At 41.3% G+C, this 24,352-nt stretch overlaps 1 long non-coding RNA gene across 1 annotated transcript; it reads left to right on the top strand.

Annotated features, from left to right (window-relative positions):
- The first annotated feature begins 23,044 nt into the window (after positions 1–23,044).
- Positions 23,045–23,873, top strand: LOC148036458 (uncharacterized). The gene is made up of 2 exons (XR_015691023.1): positions 23,045–23,455; positions 23,564–23,873. It is a non-coding gene; the product is annotated as an uncharacterized LOC148036458 (long non-coding RNA).
- The last annotated feature ends 479 nt before the right edge of the window (positions 23,874–24,352 follow it).

Consider the following 24,352-nt stretch of genomic DNA (forward strand, 5'->3'; position numbering starts at 1 on the left):
GGTAAGTCCAAAATGCAATGTGCCCATGCTGCATAAAAATATGTACAATTAAGGTTTGGTAAGGTATATTGTATGTAGATATATATATATATATATATATATTGTATCCTTTGCATATAATTTACAAGTGTTTGCTTTCGTGTGAAGGATCCTTCAAAGGTCGGGTGAAGCCATGATCAAGGGATAAGCGTCTCGAAGCAGAAGAGGCCATCGAATTGGGGGGCCAATTTGGGCGACATGACACGAGATCTGTTAATGCTATGGTTATTGATACTGTCGCCGGCCTGATCCTGCTCTGCCGGCGGCGGCCGCCTATGGTCGTCATCCTCACCAGAACGAGCAGGGAAATTTGAAGGAGCGGCCGCCTGATAGATATATACATCGTTTGCACGAGTGAGTAACTGATGCAATGCGATAGATATTGCATGATTAAGCAACGCAAGCTTGTATAATTGAACAACTAACCGTTACCTGCGTCGAAAGGGCAAAGGAGAAGGACGAGAGCTGGTTGTGTATGACCATGTCTGATTGAGAGAAGCCCAAGAGAGTTGTGATGACAAGGCTAGCCATGAGAGAGAGAGAGAGAGAGAGAGAGAGAGAGAGAGAGAGAGAGCTTATGGCGCAAAACACCCACTCCTTGGCTTGAGAGAGAGAGAGAGAGAGAGAGAGAGAGAGAGATCTAGTTTATGGCGCAAAGCACCCACTCCTTGTCTTGAGAGAGAGAGAGAGAGAGAGAGAGAGAGAGAGAGAGAGATCCTATTACGAAAACAAGAGAGAGAGAGATCTTGTAGCTTATGACCCAAAGCACCCACTCCTTCCTTGCCTTCCTAGACACCTCTTGAGTGCGTATAGATACAATTGACATGTAAGTTTCCCCCCAAGTGCCACATGGATTTGCTTATTAAGAAGTGCTCTATAGCATCATTGCTTATACATTTTCTAACCTTTAATCTTCTTTTCCTACTTATTGATTCCTCCTAGCATATCACTCTCTATGTGACTAGGTCCATCCACTCATACAAATTGCTTATACATTTTCCAACCTTTAATCTTCTTTTCCTAGTTATTGGTTCCTCCTAACATGACACTCATTGTGTGACTAGGTCCATCCACCCATACAAGATGTACAATAAAGTAATTTGTGTTCTATGAAACTGCACCTTCATTCCATAAAATTTAATGTAAGAGCTATGAATCCAATGTCACCACTTTCACTCAACAATGTCCCCACGAACATCACCTAATGATTTGACACGTTTGTGCCTACTTTTTTCACATTATCCACACCAACCTTTTGATACTATAACCCCATTTTTCATGATGGGCATAACTAGCCTTAGTAGGAATAAGGAAATACAAAGCTATTGCAATGACATGAGGTTCACCATCATGAAAAATGTGTGTTGAAAGAAGACTCTCTTGTAAAGAAAATGTTTGGCATCTAATAACTCAATGACCCACATAACTTTCACATACAAAAACATGTGGCAACATTTTCAAAGGAGCAAACCTAAAAGACCTCACTCTTAGTCTACTATATCTTAACAAACTAAAAAAAGTTTTCTTCTTTGTCCCATTGACATATAATGTTGCCAAAAGATCCATTGATAAAGTGGATTGCCTTCTATATGAAATCCTTATTTTCAACAAAAAGCATGTATCTAGATAACATGTTCAAGCAACCTTTAGCAAAAGAAAACCCTCTAGAGACTTCAAATTAATCACAATTTGATCATATGCCCTTGTTTGTGGCCATCAAAATGGTTTTTTAGATTTGATTCACCCTAGCATATATATGGATTTAATATAATCTTTCTGACTACAAAATGGATTATCTATTATTACTATAACTAATACCATGTTGCATCTTGAAAGTGGATCAATAGTATAGCCTTGCTACTTATGATGCTTCCCTTGTTTCAAAACACACACAACTTGTAGTTAGCTTGTAGTTAGTTGGTATACAATCTACCATCACATGATCATATCCAAGTTCTGATGAAGGCCTACTCAAGCATTTATTAACTATTAAGAGAGCATCGGGCTACCTCTTACATTCACAACATTATGGAAAAGGTTTGCCAATCAATGCTTCATAATGCTTGTTGTAATGACATTTTTATGAAGGCCACTACCTTCCTGGTTGATATTGAAATTTTGCAAAAGGTAATCCAAGTTTAGCATATGGGATAAACCAAAGCTTTCATGGCTTGAGGGTCAAGTTCCGTGCCATATGCAAAAGGGTTTAAATGCTTATTGTAGCCTTGCAAATAGCTTTGTGTTTTCCCTAAGCCCAATTGCTTTTGTTAAACTAAAATATGTGAAGACTAATGATAGTGCACCAAATTGGTTGGATGTAAAATCATATTGTCAAACTTAAGTCACAATATTAGGAGTAGTAGTAACACATGAACTCATTAATATACACGTTCCTTAAATATCAAACATGACTGAAATAAACATGCTATGTCAAGAAACATTAGAGCAACATGAGACTAAGGTAAAACTTATGGGGGGAAATGGAAGGAAAGAGAGCACATAGATATGTTATTTCCTGTTTACTCTACTCATAATATTCAAATTGCACATCGTAGAATGAACTTGTCAATTATCTCAACTACCTCTATGTTCATACAAGCTAAGTGTGGGAAATCGAGATCACAAAGTTCGGATATTCAACCAATTCTCAAGCTCCATTTTCAATCCCAAATAGAATTCAACTACACATAACAAGAAGTTTTGATGAGAAAAAGAAGTTTCTCTCTAAATTTCCTTTCATATGGTGCTCCCCGAAGAATATCCCAAAGAATACTTGCATTGGACACATCCAAAGTGTATATCAGAGAATATTTGCACTTGACACCCAAAGTGTATTCCATACAGTTTCCAAAAGACCAATCCTATCAATAAAAGTTCATTGTCTAACTTGTGTGGGTTCTAAAGCCTTACCCAATTTCTATGCCCAATGAGCTCAACTCTAGGCATAATCGAAAACTACCTAACGATAAGCACCTCACATGCATGATTGAAAAGTGGCCTCTCAATGTCCTTGCAAATCAAGGTCAAATTGTTGAGAGGTGTCAAATCACTTTTCATTATTTTCCTTAGAGAGAGTCGCATTAGCATTAATATGAATTGACCTTTACCTTCAAATATTCAACATCCTCAAGTGTGAATGATCCTTAAGTGAGTGGAAAGTGACCATATCTCCATATCCCTAAAGGTAAACCCATATCTCTTTTTTAGCAAGGCAACTTCTTCCTTCATTATGAATATGATCATGTAAGAAGAATGCTTTTCTTCCTCCTAGCTTATACTCTCATTAAAGCTAAATACAAGGATGTGCACCCTTTCATGTTCAATTTAGGATATTTGAATGTTTTCTCTTATTATGGCTATATATTTTCAATTATTTGTGTTCAACATGCACAAGTTCATTAATATGGTTCTCACTAGTTGAAGATTGATTGAAATAACTCACACAATTAAATAAGGCTAAAGAGCACATGCAAACATGCGCACACACACACACATACAAAAATAGGAAAATTTAATAAAAGCATAAAGGAAGAAATAATGACCTTGTAGCATATCCACCTCTACCCAAGCCAAAGGGAGGTAGTGTTTGGTAGTTGCTTTGATGCCCTTCTTAAGTAGCATTTATAAACTTAGCTAGTCAAGTAAATTCCAAGACTATCTCATAGTAGAAAGTCACAACCTTGACCCGCTAAGATCGAGCTAAGATTCTAACACAAGGAGAATAGAAAAAAAGATTTTTCAAACAACTACTTGAAACAATTTTATGAGATTTGAATAGTAAGTCTACTCTAAGATTGATTATATCTTGCCATTAGATATTACACCCCCTTCCTAGGTCCCATCCTTACCCTTACCTAAAACTAGGGTCTATCCACTGCCATACACCATGCCTCCTTGGGATTTCTTCTCCATCTTAGTGCTAACATGGGTTTACCATAGAATGATCAGAGCCCTCCTAGCCCCATGGTTCCATGGAAGGGAACCTTCCTCTAGTTGTCAATCTCATAATCTTAGGTGTGGCCAACCCCACACTCTAGGTGGTTATAATTTTGACGTGGGCAATAGAGCCAAAAACTAGGTGAAGTCTCAAGGGCACGGGGGGTGGGGGGATATGGCACCAAACTATTATTGTTCTATTTATATGCACAATATTCATAGTAGCTCTTTCCAATCATAACCAAAAATAGGCATGTCAAGGCATAAACATTTCCAAGCATTAAATCTACTTTAAGCAATCCACTTGCATAATCTCAAACATTTTGGCCATATCCCTTCACCTATGCCCGTCTATGTTTTACAATTAGCACAGGAGGGAGGATAGAGCTCTTTTATAAAATTTTAGTGGCATATTTGCATTATAAAATGTGCCTTTGCCTTCGATTTGAACTTTGCAATCGCCCTTGCGCTTTTGGAATTTCCTCTTTTATTCCTTTGTCTAGCTGTCTTTTTCTACATTATTCCATATTTTTTAATTTTCTTTTTTCTGTCTTGCATTGGGGTTAACATTACCCCCTCCTAGAGTCCCATGGCACATGTGGGTCTGTGTTGATGAGGGTTCGGTGATCTGAAGGGTGGTCATGTGAGTAATGATGATTGGTCTTGGGGAGAAGCTGAACAAATGAATGAGGTGGTGGAGGTCAAGAGTGAATTGAGTGGATGACAGGGCCTCCGTAGTTAGTCGTTTGTAGCAATTGCATTTACCTAAAAAGAAAAGAATGTGCACTACTTGGGGGGGTATCTACCTTACCCTGTGGTGCATTGTGCTTGTGCTAGTGGAATTGGGAGATGGGTCAAGCATGGGTGTTGTCCCACACTTGAGGACCCAGTTTGTGCATAAGGGATGTGCAGTTGGTGCGGCTTAGGGAGACAAGTCTAACCATAGGCAAGGGTGACCTCCCTAGGTATTGTTGAGAGATCGAGCTCCACTCGTGATATGCCAGGGTGACCGTTGTGCATTTATGTCACCGACTTGTCAGTTGCAGATGTGGTTGGTACACTGCCTATGAATAATAGCTACATGACAGCTATCCTTATCTACTCTAGTTTGTGGCTCAGTTAGTATGTCACCTTAGTTATTTGAGTTTGGTTTGAGACCCATATATAGAGTTCTTCTATTTCTTTGTATGAGAGTTCTTTTTGGCTTACACAATTAAGAAGAGGAAAACTGTTTTCAGCCTCCACCTCTGTGTGTATTCCCCCATTGCGCAAGCAAGAAAGCTACAAGTGAGACTCCTTCCTTCTCTCCCACAATCTTGACATGGTATCAGAGCCTTGTTCGTGGTAAGGAGCTCAAGAAAGCAAGCCAAGCTCGCGGTGTTCTGGTAAGAGGAGCAGTGTTGCTTTCATTTTCTGTTTTGGGAGCAGATCTCTGCAGGTAGCACAGCCGGAAATTGCAAGAGTGCATTGTCTCAGGATGAGACGCCCTTCGCGATGAAGCAAGAGGGCACTATATGCTGCGGATAAGGGCTTTAGCCCTTGGCGACCCTGTTTTTTTGATTTGAGGCCATTTCGGGGCCTCCTTTGGAGGCGGAAGTTTTCTGCACGCACTCAGGAAAAGGCTCAGTTTTATGCTGTGCGACCACTGTTCTACAGGTCGATGAAAAGTTACTGTAGAAATTGCATCATATGCTTGTGTGCAGAGACATTGGGAGTTACAGAATCATCCTTGTTGCCTGTTGATGCAAAATTGTCACTAGGAAGTGACTGTGTGGTCAAATACCACTTTCGTCAGTTTTGCAGATTAGCCCTTGTGAGGCTGAAGCTGTGTTCTTTGCAGTGACAGAACTTTTTGTAGCGTTCTGTAATGGCGTCTGATTCTCTCTCACAGATTGTCACTGAAAAGCTTGACAAGAACAACTTCCAACCATGGAAGTTTAGAATGACGAATTTCCTTATGGAAAAAGGATATTGGGAATTTGTTGCAGGAAATGAAGAAGAACCAGTTCTTCCTGATGTTCCCAATCAACAGCAAATGCAGGCATTTAAAGCATGGCATGAGAGAGTCAGGAAAGTTATGTACTGGCTGTCTATCAGTATTTCAGACTCTATGATTGTGCATATTCAGGATGCAAGTACGCCAAAGGAGGCATGGGATACTTTGTCAAAAATGTATAGCACAAATACTCAAGCCAGGAAAATGCAGCTCAAGCAAGAGTTGCATAATGTGCAAAGAGAAAATATGAGCATCAATGACTACCACATGAAGGTGAAGAAGATTGCAGATGCACTTGCTTCCATTGGGTCGCCAGTGGAAGATGATGATTTAGTTTCCGTGACCTTGAATGGTCTAGGAAAGGATTATGCACAGTTTCGAACATCCATTTCCGTCCGTGAAAGATTTTCTGATTTTGAGGAGTTGATTGCTCTTCTAATTTCTGAGGAGCAGAGAAATGGTGGTGCATCTTCTTCAGGAGGAACTTCAAAAGAAGCTGTCTTCTACTCAAATGCTGGAAGAGGTAGAGGCAGAGGTAGAGGAGGCCGATCTGGAGGCCGTGGTAGAAATCAAAATATGCAGCAAACTCGAGAAAACCAGTCCTATGGAGGAGGACATGGTAACTCTAGAGGTAGGGGGAGCCAAAGAGGTCGTGGTGGATGGCAAAGAGGGCAAAATGCAAACAGCAATGTTGAATGCTACTACTATGGTAAAATGGGTCATAAGACTAAAGACTGCTATAAAAAGCAGAATGACATCATGAATGGAAAACTACAACAAGGAAATTATGCATCTTCTAGTGAGCATTTGTTTATGGTGCAGCACATGAACAATTCTGTGACAAGTGCAGAAGAAAGCAACGATGTGTGGTATGTTGACTCAGGTGCATCAAACCACATGACAGGTCATGCAGAATGGATGGAGGATGCAAGGAAAATGGAAAAACCATCCTATTGTGCAGATTGGTAAAATCCCTTTGTCTATGCAGGATGGGAAAAAGAAATACCTGTCCGATGTATTTCATGTCCCGAATATCACCAAGAATCTGGTTTCTATTGGTCAAATGGTTAAGCAGGGCTTGCAGGTCAGATTTAATCCTCATGGATGCTTTGTTGAGGATATGAAAAATAAAGGTCGCTTGATAGCAAAAGGAAAGAAGAAGGGCAGAATGTTTACGTTGGATGCAGACATGTCTGAATTGAGTGCAGCAATGTTTGCACATGGGACCGGCGTAGTTGCAGATATTGATATCTGGCATAAACGCATTGGTCATGTTAATGTACAATGACTTAAATCAATGCAGGCCCAAAATATTGTTGCAGGATTGCCTAGATTCAAGGTTGCAGAAATGCATAAGGTATGTGAAGCCTGTCAGTTTGAAAAATAGGCAAGGAACCCATTTCCTAGACATGTTCAAGAGAGTAAGAAGCCATTGGAATTAATCCACTCTGATGTGTGGACTACTAAAGCTGCATCTCTTGGAGGCTGTCATTATTTTGTCACTTTTATTGATGACTATAGTAGAAAAGTTTGGGTGTATTTTATGAAAAAGAAAAGTGAAGTTTTTGGGCATTTCAAAACTCTTAAAGCTATGGTTCAAAAAGAAACAGGCCTGCAAATAAAATGCCTAAGGTCAGATGGAGGGGGAGAGTACCTCTCAAATGAGTTTGCAAGGTTCTTGCAGGAGCATGGCATAAAGTAGCAATATTCATGTAGTCATACCCCACAGCAAAATGGAATTGCAGAAAGAAAAAATAGGCATATTGGAGAGGTATCTCGTGCCATGCTCAATGAAAAAAACCTGCCAGATTTTTATTGGGCTGAAGCAGTTGCTACAGCAATCTACATAATGAACAGGACTCCCACTGCAGCAATACATGGAATGACTCCAGAGGAGAGGTATACTAGTAGGAAACCAAATATTTCTCATTTGAAAATCTTTGGTTGCATTGCCTATGTTCATGTGCCATATGAGTTGAGATCCAAGTTGGATCCAAAAGCTAAGAAGTGCATCTTTATTGGTTACTCTCTGCAGCAGAAAGGGTATAGATGCTATAACCCTTCTACTCGTAAGTTTACAGTGAGCAGAGATGTTGTTTTTGATGAGATGAGTAGCTGGTATAAACCAGTAAATGTGATTGATGATGTAGATGCACAAAATGGTAATGCTACACAGAATTCACAGCAGCAGTCACAAAATATTAGTGGACCTGGAGTGTCCTCTAGCAGTGGTTCACATTCTTCGCCATGGATAGGCAGATTGAGATCAGGAGAATCTTCTCAAAGCAATGCAGATAGTGGTATGCAGGTATCACGAAAAGGAAAAGAGAAGGTAGATTAGCCCATGTTTGATGTGAATGCAGGCCACTCTTATGTGGATGGTGAATCCAGTGGCTCAGAACAGAGCATTGATGATGAGTTGGGTATCCCCTCTATTGTTACACCTAGAGTAAAGAAGACCAGGGATGTTTTGAGAGCACCTGGAAGTGAGCCTACTTTGCGTAGGTCTACCAGAGCTAGGTATCCTGTGGATAGGCTGAAATATAATGGATTTACAGCCATCCACTATGCATATATGGTCAAAGTGATACAGGAACCAGAACCCACTTCTTTTGAGCAAGCCATGGGAAAAGAAAAATGGGAGAAAGCCATGGATGAAGAAATGGATGCCTTGGAAGCAAATGCTACATGGGAGTTGGTACCTTTGCCTAAAGGTAAGAATGCAATTGGTTGTAAGTGGGTTTATAAGGTGAAGCACAATGCAAATGGTTCTGTGAACAGATACAAGGCAAGATTAGTAGTCAAGGGGTGTGCACAAACATATGGCATTGATTATGAAGAAACATTCAGTCCGGTTGCAAGGATGGCAACCGTAAGAGCAGTCATTGCTATGGCTGCATCAAAGGGATGGTCTTTACATCAGATGGATGTAAAGAATGCCTTCTTGCATGGTGATTTGCAAAAAGAGGTCTATATGGAGCAGCCACCAGGTTATGTGCATGTTGTTCATCCAGAGTTTGTTTGCAGGTTGAAGAAAGCCTTGTATGGCTTGAAGCAAGCACCTAGAGCATGGTCTGACAAGATAGGACAGTATCTTGTCACTATTGGCTTTCAGATTTCCAAGGCAGATTTCTCACTTTATGTGAGAAAAACAGAGAAAGGTATTATGCTACTTGTCATTTATGTTGATGATTTGATTATGACAGGTGACAGTGATGAAGATATCCTTCATGTGAAAATGCTATTGAAGCAAAAGTTTGAGATGAAGGATTTGGGAGAGCTGCGTTATTTCTTGGGCATTGAGGTGATTAGATCACCAAGTGGGATATAGCTCTTGTAGAGGCACTATGGATTGGACATGCTATCCAAATATGGGATGACAGGCTGTAAGCCTATTTCAGTTCCTTTGGAGCAGAATGTGAAGCTGAGCACAGATGCAGGTGAGCTTCTGGAAGACCCTACTATGTACAGATGCATAGTAGGAAGTTTGATTTATATGACTATTACCAGGCCAGATTTGAGCTATGCTGTTGGATTGGTAAGTCAGTTTATGGACGCTCCAAGGAAATCGCATTTGGATGCGGCTAGACGCATACTCAGGTATGTGAAGTCCACATTGCAGTATGGACTATTTTATGAGACTGGGGTTCAGATACAGTTGCATGGATATACTGATGCTGATTGGGCTGGTAGTATTTCTGATAGACGATCTACCAGTGGGTATGTGTTCTCTTTTGGGAGTGCTGCAGTCACTTGGAGCAGCAAGAAACAGCCTACAGTTGCCTTGTCAAGCACAGAGGCTGAGTACAGGGGTGCAGCAATGGCTGCATGTGAGGTAGCTTGGTTGCATAAGCTACTTTATGATATGCATCAGTCTACAGATGGGCCAGTTGTCATTTATTGTGACAACATGAGTAGTATACACTTGGCAAATAACCCAATCTATCATGCTAGAACAAAGCACATTGAGGTGCATTATCACTATGTGCGGGAGAGGGTTTTACTAGGTCTTATTGATCTAGTTTATGTTAGTACAGAGGATCAGGTAGCTGACATATTCACGAAGGCATTGGGCGCAGAGAAGCTGCGCAAGTTCAGAGACCTGCTTGGTGTGCAGGAATTGGGATTGAGCTCGAGGGGGAGTGTTGAGAGATCGAGCTCCACTCGTGATATGCCAGGGTGACCGTTGTGCATTTATGTCACCGACTTATCAGTTGCAGATGCGGTTGATACACTGCCTATGAATAATAGCTACATGACAGCTATATTTATCTACTCTAGTTTGTGGCTCAATTAGTATGCCACCTTAGTTATTTGAGTTTGGTTTGAGACCCATATATAGGGTTCTTCTATTTCTTTGTATGAGAGTTCTTTTTGGCTTACACAATTAAGAAGAGGAAAACTGTTTCCAGCCTCCTCCCCCATTGCACAAGCAAGAAAGCTACAAGTGAGACTCCTTCCTTCTCTCCCACAATCTTGACAGGTATGTCTTGCCCTTGATGTGTCCTAAGCGTGAAGTGGGGAATAAAAAAATGTCTAGGGGATTATAGGTGGAGCTGGCCAACCGAGGCCACCAAACGCACCTAACTTAAGGACCCCTACGTGCAATGACTGTGGCCTACGTGTAGTGAGGTGATTCATTTGCTTTCTCTTGTTATGTTCTTCTCTTGTACTCTTATTCTTTTCTTTTCTTTTTCTCAATTCTTTTTTCCTTTGTCTTTCTTTTTTCCTTTCCTCCTTTTTTTTTGGATTATAACAAAGAACTAGACTCCATCGTCATGGTCATGCAAGGGAGAAGTTGGAGGCTTAATGGATTTGCTAAGAAATTGTCTACCTTGGATGTATCCTTTGAGGCCGATTCAAATGTTAAGAGGAGTGGTGGATAGGAATGGGTGGTTACATTGAGTGAAGCGGCTATTGTTCATGTCCTCTAAAAGGGCTATGCAAAAGGATGGTAAGAGAGTAGCTCACATCATCAATCTGGACATGGCACAGCTACATATGTCGGCATCAAGATAAAAAAAGAGCGGCGAGAGGCGGCACTCTTGCGAGGTAGGATCTTGCTTTAGCATCACTCTAAGGAGTCTAAGATAATTACAAGTAGTGAGGAAGGCAAGGTCTGGGCAAGATGAAAACTCTCTAAGGAAGTGGCCAATAGAAGCATATAAGTCATTCTCATTGAAGGTTAGAGCATCCTCCTGCTTGGTGGCATTCATGTTATATATTTTTAGGAAATCATATCTATTGTGGATGTCTAGATTGTAGTCCACCCCGACCATTTTAGGATATGGCATGTAGGTAGGGTTATTTCTCTCAAAGGGTAGGATGTTGCAAAATGACATCCAGGTGTCCATGTTGCCATCCCAGATTCTCCTCCTCCATCTTGGCTGGCACTCATAACCTTTTACTATTCTAGGCACTTCCATGAGCTTATTCTCCTGGTAGTCGGGAGCCATGTTCTGTCTCCCAACCTCCTTCCGACATTAACCACCTCTTCCACCTCCTTCCGACATTAATCACCTCTTCCACCACCTTGATTGATAACACTTTGCTCAATGTGGCAAGGAATCAGAAATTAAAGTCAAATGGTTTGCAGCCATTCTCCTTCTAATCCTCGACTATGAGTTTTGCATTCCAATTCGTTTGGAAACAATCTTCTCTTAGCGGGATTGGCGCTGCTAGAACCAATATTGGTTGAGCTTGCAGCCTTTTTCGCGCTTGTTCTAGCATTCTCATTCTGTTGTCCCACCTCATAGTTTAGTCCCATAGCCTTTTTTGTGCTTGTTCTAGATGAAGAGGAAGGAGTGGGACCAAGCTATGAGATGGGACAACAAGATGATGAGCTAGTCCCACCTCTTGCTGTACTTTAGGCTGTGGAGAGAAAGGCGGTGGGACTAGCTCATCATCTTGTTGTCCCATCTCATAGTTTGGTCCTACTTCTTCCTCTTCTATGTGTTCCTATGGTGCTATTTTAGTGAATCCTAGGGCATCCATTTCTTGTACAGTCAAGCCTGCCCTTAGCAAATAGCTCCTTTGATCATGTAGGCTGAGGGGTTGACTCTTGCTGCTAGTGGTGGCATATGTAGCCCCTGTCTCATAGCCCTACGGGCAACTCCCAGCTTTCTTTTTGATGACTCAACGGCCTCCTCCTCCTTTGTTTGGGTGACATCTATGATACTAGTGTTGAGGAAGGTGTGTTGTTGGGCTTCTAAGCTTGTGCGGCCTTTGTCATGCTATCTGCTAGCACCTTATCACCTTTTGCACAAGCTAAACGGCGCACTAGATCTTTGACTCTTCTTTCACTTCTACCCACCCATTCATCTACTCTCTTTTCATCTCTTCCAAGCTTTCACCATGCCTTTGAGCTAGGATCATTAGTCTCTGCTCTTGTTCCTCAATTTCTCTTTCTAATATATTCTGCTCTTCTAGCTCTAAGGCTACCCTCTTCTCCAAATTTTCTATGTACTTTTGATACCTTCGGCCCCTCTCTTTTTCTGCTGCTTCTAACTCCTCTATGGCATCTTGGAATTTTTCCATCTCCCCTTGCAGGTCTTTATGTAGCAGTACTAGATTGTCATAATTTCATTGTAGGCTCATGAGGTTGTGTGTCTCTTCGGTGAGCCTTGCTTGCCACTTGTCTTCTTCTCCTTCCTTGGCTTTGAGCTCGGCTTTTAGCTCACTTATCTCTTTTTGACACAAGCCCTCTTGGCGGGTTTTCTCAAGCTGGAAGGCCACTAACGTATCCTTTTTTATTTCTAGCTCAGCAACAACCACCTTCTTCGCTCTTTCTAGCTATGAAAGGAGCTCTCTGACGTAATCATCATAGTTAGTGGATGACGACGGTGCTGTGGGAGTAGTCTTTATGGATGCTCATATCTTCTATCTCTTGGGATCGTCTGGATTCTGCATCTGTAGCTACCAGTTTTTTTGCTCCAATCACTAGGGTTCCTCCACTTGCATTTTGTGCCATCTTTATTAACGAGGAATTGCACCCAAGCCATGATATTGCTAGCATTCACTTTGGGTATAGAGCCTTGGGTGGTTGTGGTAATTGGGGTGGTAGGTACTAGGATAGGTGGAATAGGATCAATTGGGCCCTTGCCCTTGCCTTCTTTACTAGGGGTGGTGTGATTTCTGGCACTTGGGCACTTGAGCATGGGCCTTCCTCTCTGTATTGGCTCATGGCAGCCAGCTTATCTTGCCTGGACTATTGCTCTATTGACACGCGTGTTGCTAGAGCTATGTCCTCTTCTTCCTTCCTTAGCTCTTTGACTTCTTCATATGCTTTTCTCTTTCTCTCCTCTTCAGCCCTCTTGGATTCCTCTTTTATCATCTTTGACTCCTCATTTTCTTTTCTCTTTCTTTCTTCTTTAGCTTTTTTGGACTCTCTTTGGGCTCTTTGTAGGTCTGCTTTCTCTTTCTTCTTGCTCTCTTCTTCGGCTTCTCCTATGGAGACTTTTTCTTTGACTTCTTGGCCCCTCCACGGCTAGATTGTGCTTCCTACTCTTCTTCTTTATCACTCACCATTCTCTCACTGGATTGCTCTTGCTCAAGGTGAGGTGGTGACTTGTCTAGTGTTTCATTGACTTCTTCTCCACCTTGGGCTTTCCCCAATGCCTCCCCGATGATGGCCGTTAAGACCCCACCAAATCCTATGGTCGAGGCCTTGGAGGATGATGTCTTTCTTGCCTTGGAGCTCAGGGACTCTCCAATTGTGGATCTTTTTCACGTGGCCAATGCCTTTGTTTAAGTCTCAATGGTCTTCCACAACACGAAGCCATTCACGTTTACTTGATCTAGAGATTTAGCCGCAATGCTTTCCAATATCGACACATTGATCTTGCTCATCAATGCATTGTACCTTTGGCTAGAAAACAGAGCATGCACCATCTCCACCAACTCTAGGGTTAGCTCAACTTCCACCTAGCAGGTGTCTTCTCCTTGGTGCACCATTACACTGCCCTAGTTCTTGTTGAAGGTCCGAAGGAACTCCACGCACTAACCATAGTCCACCACTTAGGTGACTTTTTCTGATATTTTTGCAAGTTGCATTGTTCCACAATTCGCTTTACGGCACCTTCTCCTCCATGGCTACATCATCCAAATTTAGGACATGCCAGAACTTGAATTGATTGAAGGCCCTTGTCTTGAATGAGAGGTTACACTTTGCCTGCTCTTCCTCCAAGAATAGCAACTTGCTAGTTTTTTCATGTCCTGCCATTGTAGGTGCTTGTCATGAAGCCACATCTCACTATTAGTGTTCTTAAAACAAATTTCTTGCGAAAAGACACAGAAAATGGTTGTGTGCTTATGGAAAATTGAAATGCTTAAGCACAAAAAGAGACTTTTCCTTCACGTAGTCCATGCATTCCAAAAAAAATTATGACACTTTTCCTCAATCCCAAGTTGTTTTTTATCCATTCTTTTCTGCTATTCTATTCTTATGTTCCATGCCTTACCCCCTCCCCCCTTGGGAGATGAAAATAATCCTTCCTAGGATTTGAAGGGTTAAGGGCGTTCACAACGCATGCTCACGGTGCTTCACTTTCACATGAGCCAAGCATAGAAGTTAATATTGTACTCCATATTAGCATAGTGGTCCATGTCAAAAGCTTCGATGCCTACATGAGTGATGTAGGTGAGGACATCCACTTTAGGAAACCAGTGGAGTCTATTCTGCTGGCAATGTGTAACTCCTTCTCTATCAAAATGTGATCTAAGTAGAAGTGAGTCATGATATGCTCTTCGAGGGGCCGGTTGTTGTGAATGGTGCTCAACACCCTATAGGAGGTTGGAGCTACATAAGTTGGGTCATATTCTGAGGTCTTGATTACACGTCTCTGCTGAGTGTTGGTCATGATTTGGTAGCCCTTTTGCTCCCATTGAAGTCAGAGAGCATACCGTTTTTGCAAGAAAGAGGAGTCATTGTCAACAAGTTGTTTCAACTCCTCAATTTCTTAGTCAGTGGTGGCAAGGACTGTGCCCTTGTGTTGTAAGATGTAATGAGGCATTGCTTGCATGCTTGTTCGCCGCAGGAAATCTCAATGGCAATTAGTTCCTTAGCTTCATGGGGAGCCTTAACGAATACAAATTCTAATTCTTTCCATGAGCAAGGTATTGTGTGTACCTCCATTGCTAAAGGCTCATCTAAAAGACCTAGGTCTAATTGGTCATATATTTTAGCAAGTGTGGTGAATGTAGCATCCAAGCGTCAAAGGCAAACAACCAAGTCATCCCTTATATTTTCAGCTAAGTCTAAGGCCAAGGAAAGAATCGATTCTCATTCTTAGGAGGGTTTAAGACTTGCTAAAGGCTAGGGTTTGACTAGACTCGACAGGTTAGCAGCAGCTAACGTCCGCAATTGTGACTCCTCTTGAGTATGCAGTTTAGCCTCTTGTGCACTAAGCATGGTTTTTGATTCTGACGTTGTGCTACTAGATGTTTATGAGGCTTTAGGGGCACTAGCAGTGCTAGGTTTAGTTGGTTTGGAGTCAGCAAGCTATGCTTTTGATTGATAGACTCATTGAGTCTCTACATGCTTAATGGTGTTGGGCTCTATGGGCTTCGCAGTAGCTTGAGTATTTTTCGGCTTTAGTGCCTAATCTGTCGTGAGGATTTGTGTGGTCAATTTTGAGGGTGGCGTTTGAATAGTATTGCTCGCCATCTTGGCTTTAGGCACCCATATCCAAGCATTGCCCTCATAATAGCCTTGTGCATGCAATAAGGTCTTGGGGTTGACCATTCGTTAGTGCCTATAGTTTCTTCTTTGCCTCCTAGGTTTTGAGCATGAGTTCCTAGGCTTGCGAGGTCATCTTTGTATGCTTCTATGTGGCAATCCTTGATGTTTAGGCACCCGATTGAATTGTGGTTTAGGGGGCATAGCTTTGATCTCAGTGGTTTGCTGGTAGTGTGGCTTGGCGGGTTGTGACAAGTCACGACCCCCCTCCTTAGGCTTGGTGGTGCACTTCTCTACCGGTGACCTTGTGGGCTTTGATGGAGCCGCGCTACCCTTGCTGACCATAGCAAGGTGAATACGTTGAGACTCATAGTCAACATTACAATGTGCTTTCTTTTTAAATGAGCGTCCTACAGCAATTCCTTACTAGTATCTTTTTTATTCGGCAATACATAAAAAATTATAGGTATGCTTTCAGACTCGATAGAGACTACGACTTTGTACTTTCCTAAAAGTGCATACAATCGGTCTCCCAAATGGGCTAAGTTTGGCATTGGTGGGTTGTAGTTGTGGTTGGCCAATTTGAGTCCAATGAATGTGAGTTAAGATATTAAAATCAGCTCCCTCATCGATCAATGCATCGAAGGCATGTGTGTGTTGGGCAATGACCGTTATGCATAGGTAAGCAGGTGCTACTACCTCTTCATCCTCCTCATCAATTTCCGTTATTGTGGCAACTCGGAACTTCATAAGGGACTCTAGCATGGGAAGCTCATGTAGTGGATGTGTGGGAGGGTAGCATTTCTTTATGCGGATACCATTGAAAAAGTTAATGCCCTCTCCATCTAGGGTCTCGAGCTCTACATTGCTGATTCGCTTGATAGTGCAAAATTGGAAAGGCCCTAACCCCCTAAACTTCATCTTCTGTTTATGGCATTTTACTTTGTACAACAACACTAAGTCACCTTGCTCGAATTCTCATTGCTTGATGTGCTTGTTTAACCAGCTCTTGCATCTTGCCTTTTCACAAATCAGTGCATGGGTGGCTAGAAGTTGAGTCTCCGATAAGCATTCTAGCTCAATTAGACGCTTCATCCATGCCTTCTTTTTGTCACATCTCTCTTCGATGGCTACTCTCATGCTCGGGACAACAAAGAACTCTACAGGTAGAATAGCTTCAATCCCATAGGTTAACTTGAAGGGAGTCTGTCCTACCACAGTTTTACAAGCTGTTTGATAGCCCCATAAGGCTGTTATCAGTTTATTGTCCTAGTCACTGCACGAGGGAGAGACTACTTTGGTCAAGACGTTCACTAAGATCTTAGTAGACTCAGCTTGGCCATTCGCTTGAGGGTAGTAGGGTGAGGATTTTTTATGGATGATCAGAAAGGTTGACATGAGGTGACCAATCACTTCATTAATGAAGTGTGTGCCTTGATCGCTAACTAGTTCAATGGGGAAGCCAAATCATGAGATCACTTGCTCCAAAAGGAACTTAGCAGTAATTCTAGCATCATTTTTTTGGTGACTTGTGCTTCTTCCCACTTCATGAGATCATCCGTGGCAACTATAATGTTCTTAGCCTATGAGCATTATGCTATAGGATGATCGGCCCAATGAAGTCAATTCCCTACTTTTTGAAAGACTGTCTTGCAATGATTGGGTTTAGCTCCATTCGGTCTTTGCGGACAAGTACCTTAGTTCGTTGGCACTCATCTCATAGCGCTTTACGAATCGTGCAGTATCTTGAAAAAGAGTAGGCCACCATAGTTGAGACTGCAATACCTTGGGAGCTATCATGTCTTCGCTGAAGTGTTCTCCTCCAGCAATTCCACCTTGTGCTTTTGCAAGTACGCCATTCATCTCATGTTTGCACATGCATCTATGTAGCAATTCGTCTTGCCCTAGCCCATAGAGCTGGCCTACTATCACAACTGATAGGGTTATATCTTGAGGATGAGTCACCTAAGTCGGGCCTTCTGGATAGGTTGTTGAGATAGTCCATGTTCCAGCACTTGGACTATGTCATCTACCTAGTATGGCATCAAATCGGCTCTAAACAAATCTCTCTCGCTAGACAGGTTAAATAGATGCATGTTTGGAAAATAGTCTGTGATGCCCTGTCCACCAATGGTTTCTCCTATGGGTATGTGAGACATATGATCAACCAGATAGTGCTACTTCCCTTTGTGTACAACCACAGAGAACTTAAATTCTAATAGCAGAAGTAACCATCGAGCAATGCGTCCGGTAGCACAAGGTTTGTTAACAAGATAAAGCAAGGCTTGATGGTCAACAAAAAAGGTAAAAGGCGTAGCCAAAAGATAGTGCCGAAATTTCTTTACAGCAAATACCATGGCTAAACCATGTCTCTTTGTCATGGAGTAGTTTATCTTCATATATGTGAGTTGTCTACTAGCAAAGCTCACTAGATAGTCTAGATTGTGTTCACCAAGCTAGCACAACACAGCTCCCATGTTAACCTTCAAGGCGTCCATGTGAACGTGAAAGGTTATGGTCCAGTTTGGGGCTCTTAGGATTGGTACGGTGGTTAGAGCCTTCTTCAATTCTTCATATGCGCATTGGTATTCCTCAGTCCATTCGAATATTATCAGTAGTTTGTATAGAGGTCTGGCAATTAATGCATAGTTCAACACGAATCATTGAAAGTATCTCGTATGGTGTAGGAAGCATTGAACTCCCTTGTAATCGGTTGGTGGTGGTAGGTTGACAATAACCCTAACTTTTGAGAAGTCGGTGGCAATGCCATTCTTGGACACCACGTGCCCTAGGATACATCCAGATACATCCATGCTTCGCCCAAAATTAGCACTTTAAGGGGTTCAATGAGAGATGATATAATCTATACGGTTCAAAGACTGCTCGGAGGTTGTCTAGGCGTTCCTTCCAACTTGAGAGTTGGATTTTGGGACCTATTTTTGAAGTGTTTGAGCCCATTCTTGGAGCAGAAAAGTGGTTGGGAGCTAAATGGATTTCGACGCTAAGAATCCAATGCAATCATCAATCAGAGGTCATTTAACCCTCCATTTAATCTCCGCAAGGTTTAGCACTCTAAAGCAGATATGTGATTTGAGAGCCAAAAAGTGCAAAACGGGGTCAAGGTTTATAGATTTGACGTCACAGAGCTAGCTGTCCAGTCGAATCGCAATTCCGAGTCTATTGCCCCTCCAAGCAGACTGAAACCCCCGCGGAGCAGTGTGAAAGTGGTTTTTTCAAAAAGTGGACATTTAATAAATGACATGAAATAAAATGTAAATGAAAAAAAACATGTGAATTCTTGCCCGACAAGAGGAGGGGACTTTTTTGTTTTATGCCCTATTTTTGGGTGGATTTCTGTCTCTTTAATATACCCTGATCAAGAGAGAGAGAGCGATGGAAGCCTGATCTACATGCCAAGAGCAAGATTTTAACTATAAGCATGTGAAATATGATCAAGGAAATGAATTTCTCATTTCTTAGTATTTCTCTCTCCTCTCTCCTCTTGCTGCCTATTCATATGCTTGATTCTACGAGAGAAGGGAGTGGGGTTTGATGAATGCTAATGGAGTGATGGTGTTGGAGAACAAAGGATCATAGATCAGGTTGTGGAAGAGCATCACGGCCAAGAAAGAGCATCAGCGGCCTCCCAACCTTGAAATATGAGTCTCAAAAAGCGTGTTTTTATACGTAAGTGATTGTTCTACTTGTTTTATGTTAGATTTTGGTTGAAATTGTTTGGAAATGGTTGTCTTTAGTTGTTAATGATGTAATCTATCAGAGATGCTGAAGAAAATAAGAAAATTTAGTCACATAATAATTTATGCATAAACTACGTGGTTTTAAAGAAAATTATGTTGGCAAAGATACCCCACTCGGTAGCGAATGCGGTCTTATGCCTATCATCAAGATGTACTTGCACCTGATTGTATCTTGAGAAGCTGTCCAAAAAAGTGTAGGCCTCTTTACCAACTACTCTCTCGAGCATATGCTTAGTGTACGATAAGGGCAAATAATTGTCTCTCTTTGTAGTAGCGTTGACTTATAATTGACACACGCTCTAATCTTTCCATTCTTCTTCAGTATGATCACAATGGGCAAAACCTAGTCCATGTGCTCAATTTTATAAATGAATCATGCTCTCAACAGCTTACTGATTTCCTCTTTGACAACATGAGCATGTTTGGGATTCATAGGATACGATCGTTGCTTGACCGACATTGTATTAGGTGTCATGGGGATGTTATGAGTCACCACACTCGGATATACCCCTTTCAGCTTATCGAGGGACCAAGCAAATATGTCTATATACTCTCATAAGAGAGCAATGAGACTTGCTTCTTCTTGCTTGCTCTAGTCATTGGCTATGAGCATAAGTCTGAGTGTTTCCCCTTCCTTAGCCAGATTGACCTCCTTCACTTTGGTAGGTACTTCTATTGGCTCACTTACTTGCCCTTGTCGTTTGGCTCCTAGCAAGATCACTACCCTATCACTTTTCTTAAATTTCGTGAATCATTTTGGTAGGTCTTACGGCTTTCTCTGCTCCTCAGCTTGCAAATCCCTAGGCTGTCTCCTTCTTTCCTCCTTCAACCTTTGGCGCCTTAGGTGGGCTGGTAGGTCTCCCTTGGTGCGTTTGGTCTTAGGTGGTCAAGGTATCTCAGGAACACTGTTCAAGCTTACTTTCAACTCAGAAATGAACTCTTTGTCTTTGCTAGAAGAGAGAGTCTCTCCTAGTGGTCGTAACTTGGATGGTGATTACATTCTAAACAATGGTATGGCACTTGGTTGGACAAGGCCTACTTGTTCATAATCAATCACTCCTATGTGATCCAACCATGTGCAATCGCAATCCATACGCATGATTCCTTTCTTGATTCTGAAGACGTTCTTTTTCTATGGTTCCTCGTTCTTGTTCAATCATGTGTCTCTTAGTGTCGTACTCTATTGTGTCGATCTCTCCTCCACTCTCGTCAATCACTAAAGGAACAGTAGTCCTCATACTCGTCGTCTTATCGTCCTCACCGACTGCTCGTCATCCCCTAGGTCTTGATACTACATTTCCTTGTCATTGGTGACTAAGGCCCAATTGTACATCAAGTTCAGATTGTGCACCTTGGTCCATCGCCACTTGGGTTTGTCCAAGAGATCCTTGCGTGGTTTAAGATTTCCACCTAGGTTACCAACTAATGTGTATGTCAGGAGCTCTAAGATCTCCTAGAGCTCTTGTTTATTGTTTGGGACATGGAATGTAACAAGGGCGGGTCATCTAGGCCACTTTTCAATCATGCATGTGAGGTGCTTATCGTTAGGTAGTTTTCGATTATGCCTAGAGTTGAGCTCATTGGGCATAGAAATTGGGTAAGGCTTTAGAACCCACACAAGCTAGACAATGAACTTTTATTGATAGGATTGGTCTTTTGGAAGCTCTATGGAATACACTTTGGGTGTCAAGTGCAAATATTCTCTGATATACACTTTGGATGTGTCCAATGCAAGTATTCTTTGGGATATTCTTCAAGGAGCACCATATGAAAGGAAATTTAGAGAGAACCTTCTTTTTCTCATCAAAACTTCTTGTTATGTGTAGTTGAATTCTATTTGGGATTGAAAATGGAGCTTGAGAATTGGTTGAATATCTGAACTTTGTGATCTCGATTTCCCACACTTAGCTTGTATGAACATAGAGGTAGTTGAGATAATTGACAAGTTCATTCTACGATGTGCAATTTGAATATTATGAGTAGAGTGAAAAGGAAATAACATATCTATGTGCTCTCTTTCCTTCCATTTCCCCCCATAACTTTTACCTTAGTCTCATGTTGCTCTAATGTTTCTTGACATAGCATGTTTATTTCAGTCATGTTTGATATTTAAGGAACATGTATATTAATGAGTTCATGTGTTACTACTACTCCTAATATTGTGACTTAAGTTTGACAATATGATTTTACATCCAACCAATTTGGTGCACTATCATTAGTCTTCACATATTTTAGTTTAACAAAAGCAATTGGGCTTAGGGAAAACACAAAGCTATTTGCAAGGCTACAATAAGCATATAAAGCCTTTTGCATATGGCATGAAACTTGACCCTCAAGCCATGAAAGCTTTGGTTTATCCCATATGCTAAACTTGGATTACCTTTTGCAAACTTTCAATATCAACCATGAAGGGAGTGACCTTCATAAAAATGTCATTACAACAAGCATTAATTGGCAAACCTTTTCCATAATGTTGTGAATGTAAGAGGTAGCCCGATGCTATCTTAATAGTTAATAAATGCTCGAGTAGGCCTTCATCAGAACTTGGATATGATCATGGGATGGTAGATTGTATACCAACTAACTACAAGCTAACTACAAGTTGTGTGTGTTTTGAAACAAGGGAAGCATCGTAAGTAGCAAGGCTATACTATTGATCCACTTTCAAGATGCAACATGGTATTAGTTATAGTAATAATAGATAATCCATTTTGTAGTCAGAAAGATTGTATTAAATCCATATATATGCTAGGGTGAATCAAATCTAAAAAACCATTTTGATGGCCACAAACAAGGGCATATGATCAAATTGTGATTAATTTGAAGTCTCTAGAGGGTTTTCTTTTGCTAAAGGTTGCTTGAACATGTTATCTAGATACATGTTTTTTTTGTTGAAAATAAGGATTTCTTACAGAAGGCAATCCACTTTATCAATGGATCTTTTGGCAACATTATATGTCAATGGGACAAAGACGAAAACTTTTTTTAGTTTGTTAAGATATAGTAGATTAAGAGTGAGGTCTTTCGGGTTTGCTCCTTTGAAAATGTTGCCACATGTTTTTGTATGTGAAAGTTATGTGGGTCATTGAGTTATTAGATGCCAAACATTTTCTTTACAAGAGAGTCTTCTTTCAACACACATTTTTCATGATGGTGAACCTCATGTCATTGCAATAGCTTTGTATTTCCTTATTCCTACTAAGGCTAGCTATGCCCATCATGAAAAATGGGGTTATGGTATCAAAAGGTTGGTGTGGATAATGTGAAAAAAGTAGGCACAAACGTGTCTAATCATTAGGTGATGTTCGTGGGGACAATGTTGAGTGAAAGTGGTGACATTGGATTCATAGCTCTTACATTAAATTTTATGGAATGAAGGTGCAATTTCATAGAACACAAATTACTTTATTGTACATCTTGTATGGGTGGATGGACCTAGTCACACAATGAGTGTCATGTTAGGAGGAACCAATAACTAGGAAAAGAAGATTAAAGGTTGGAAAATGTATAAGCAATTTGTATGAGTGGATGGACCTAGTCACATAGAGAGTGATATGCTAGGAGGAATCAATAAGTAGGAAAAGAAGATTAAAGGTTAGAAAATGTATAAGCAATGATGCTATGGAGCACTTCTTAATAAGCAAATCCATGTGGCACTCGGGGGAAACTTACATGTCAATTGTATCTATATGCACTCAAGAGGTGTCTAGGAAGGCAAGGAAGGAGTGGGTGCTTTGGGTCATAAGCTACAAGATCTCTATCTTTTGTTTTCGTAATAGGATCTCTCTCTCTCTCTCTCTCTCAAGACAAGGAGTGGGTGCTTTGCGCCATAAACTAGATCTCTCTCTCTCTCTCTCTCTCTCTCTCTCTCTCAAGCCAAGGAGTGGGTGTTTTGCGCCATAAGCTCTCTCTCTCTCTCTCTCTCTCTCTCTCTCTCTCTCTCTCTCTCTCATGGCTAGCCTTGTCATCACAACTCTCTTGGGCTTCTCTCAATCAGACATGGTCATACACAACCAGCTCTCGTCCTTCTCCTTTGCCCTTTCGACGCAGGTAACGGTTAGTTGTTCAATTATACAAGCTTGCGTTGCTTAATCATGCAATATCTATCGCATTGCATCAGTTACTCACTCGTGCAAACGATATATATATATCTATCAGGCGGCCGCTCCTTCAATTTTCCCTGCTCGTTCTGGTGAGGATGATGACCGCCGCCGCCGGCAGAGCAGGATCAGGCCGGCGACCGTATCAATAACCATAGCATTAACAGATCTCGTGTCATGTCGCCCAAATTGGCCCCCCAATTCGATGGCCTCTTCTGCTTCGAGACGCTTATCCCTTGATCATGGCTTCACCCGACCTTTGAAGGATCCTTCACACGAAAGCAAACACTTGTAAATTATATGCAAAGGATACAATATATATATATATATATATATATATATATATATATATATCTACATACAATATACCTTACCAAACCTTAATTGTACATATTTTTATGCAGCATGGGCACATTGCATTTTGGACTTACCTTCCTTAAGCACCTTGCTAAGAAGAAATGGATTGTTCCATTTGTACCTCCCTTCGTGGAGCACCTTGCAAATAAGAAATGCTCCTCAAAGTAAAGGTATGATGTACAAGAGCATTGCACCATTCCTTGTTACTATAGTGAATTACGACATTTATGTCTTGACCATTAGACCATTCCATCCAATTTCCTCAATTCACATGTTTGCAAACTCCACCCTCCTAAATGTGGATTTGTCTTACTACCAAGTGTTTGTGGCTTTGTAAGTTCACTAGTTGAATGGAGCACATACATTACATTTCATGATGGACCTCATAAAGTAACCCCACAAGAGAGGTGTTGTGTCTTCTTTGTAGTCATGGAACAAGAACGTTATGCATTGTACTGGCAATTAGTGAGTTATTGAATTGCATCGGTAA

Source organism: Lygodium microphyllum, chromosome 5 (assembly GCF_053477565.2).
Source record: "Lygodium microphyllum isolate KBCC chromosome 5, Lygodium_microphyllum_v1.1.10, whole genome shotgun sequence".
Classification (NCBI taxonomy): domain Eukaryota; kingdom Viridiplantae; phylum Streptophyta; class Polypodiopsida; order Schizaeales; family Lygodiaceae; genus Lygodium; species Lygodium microphyllum.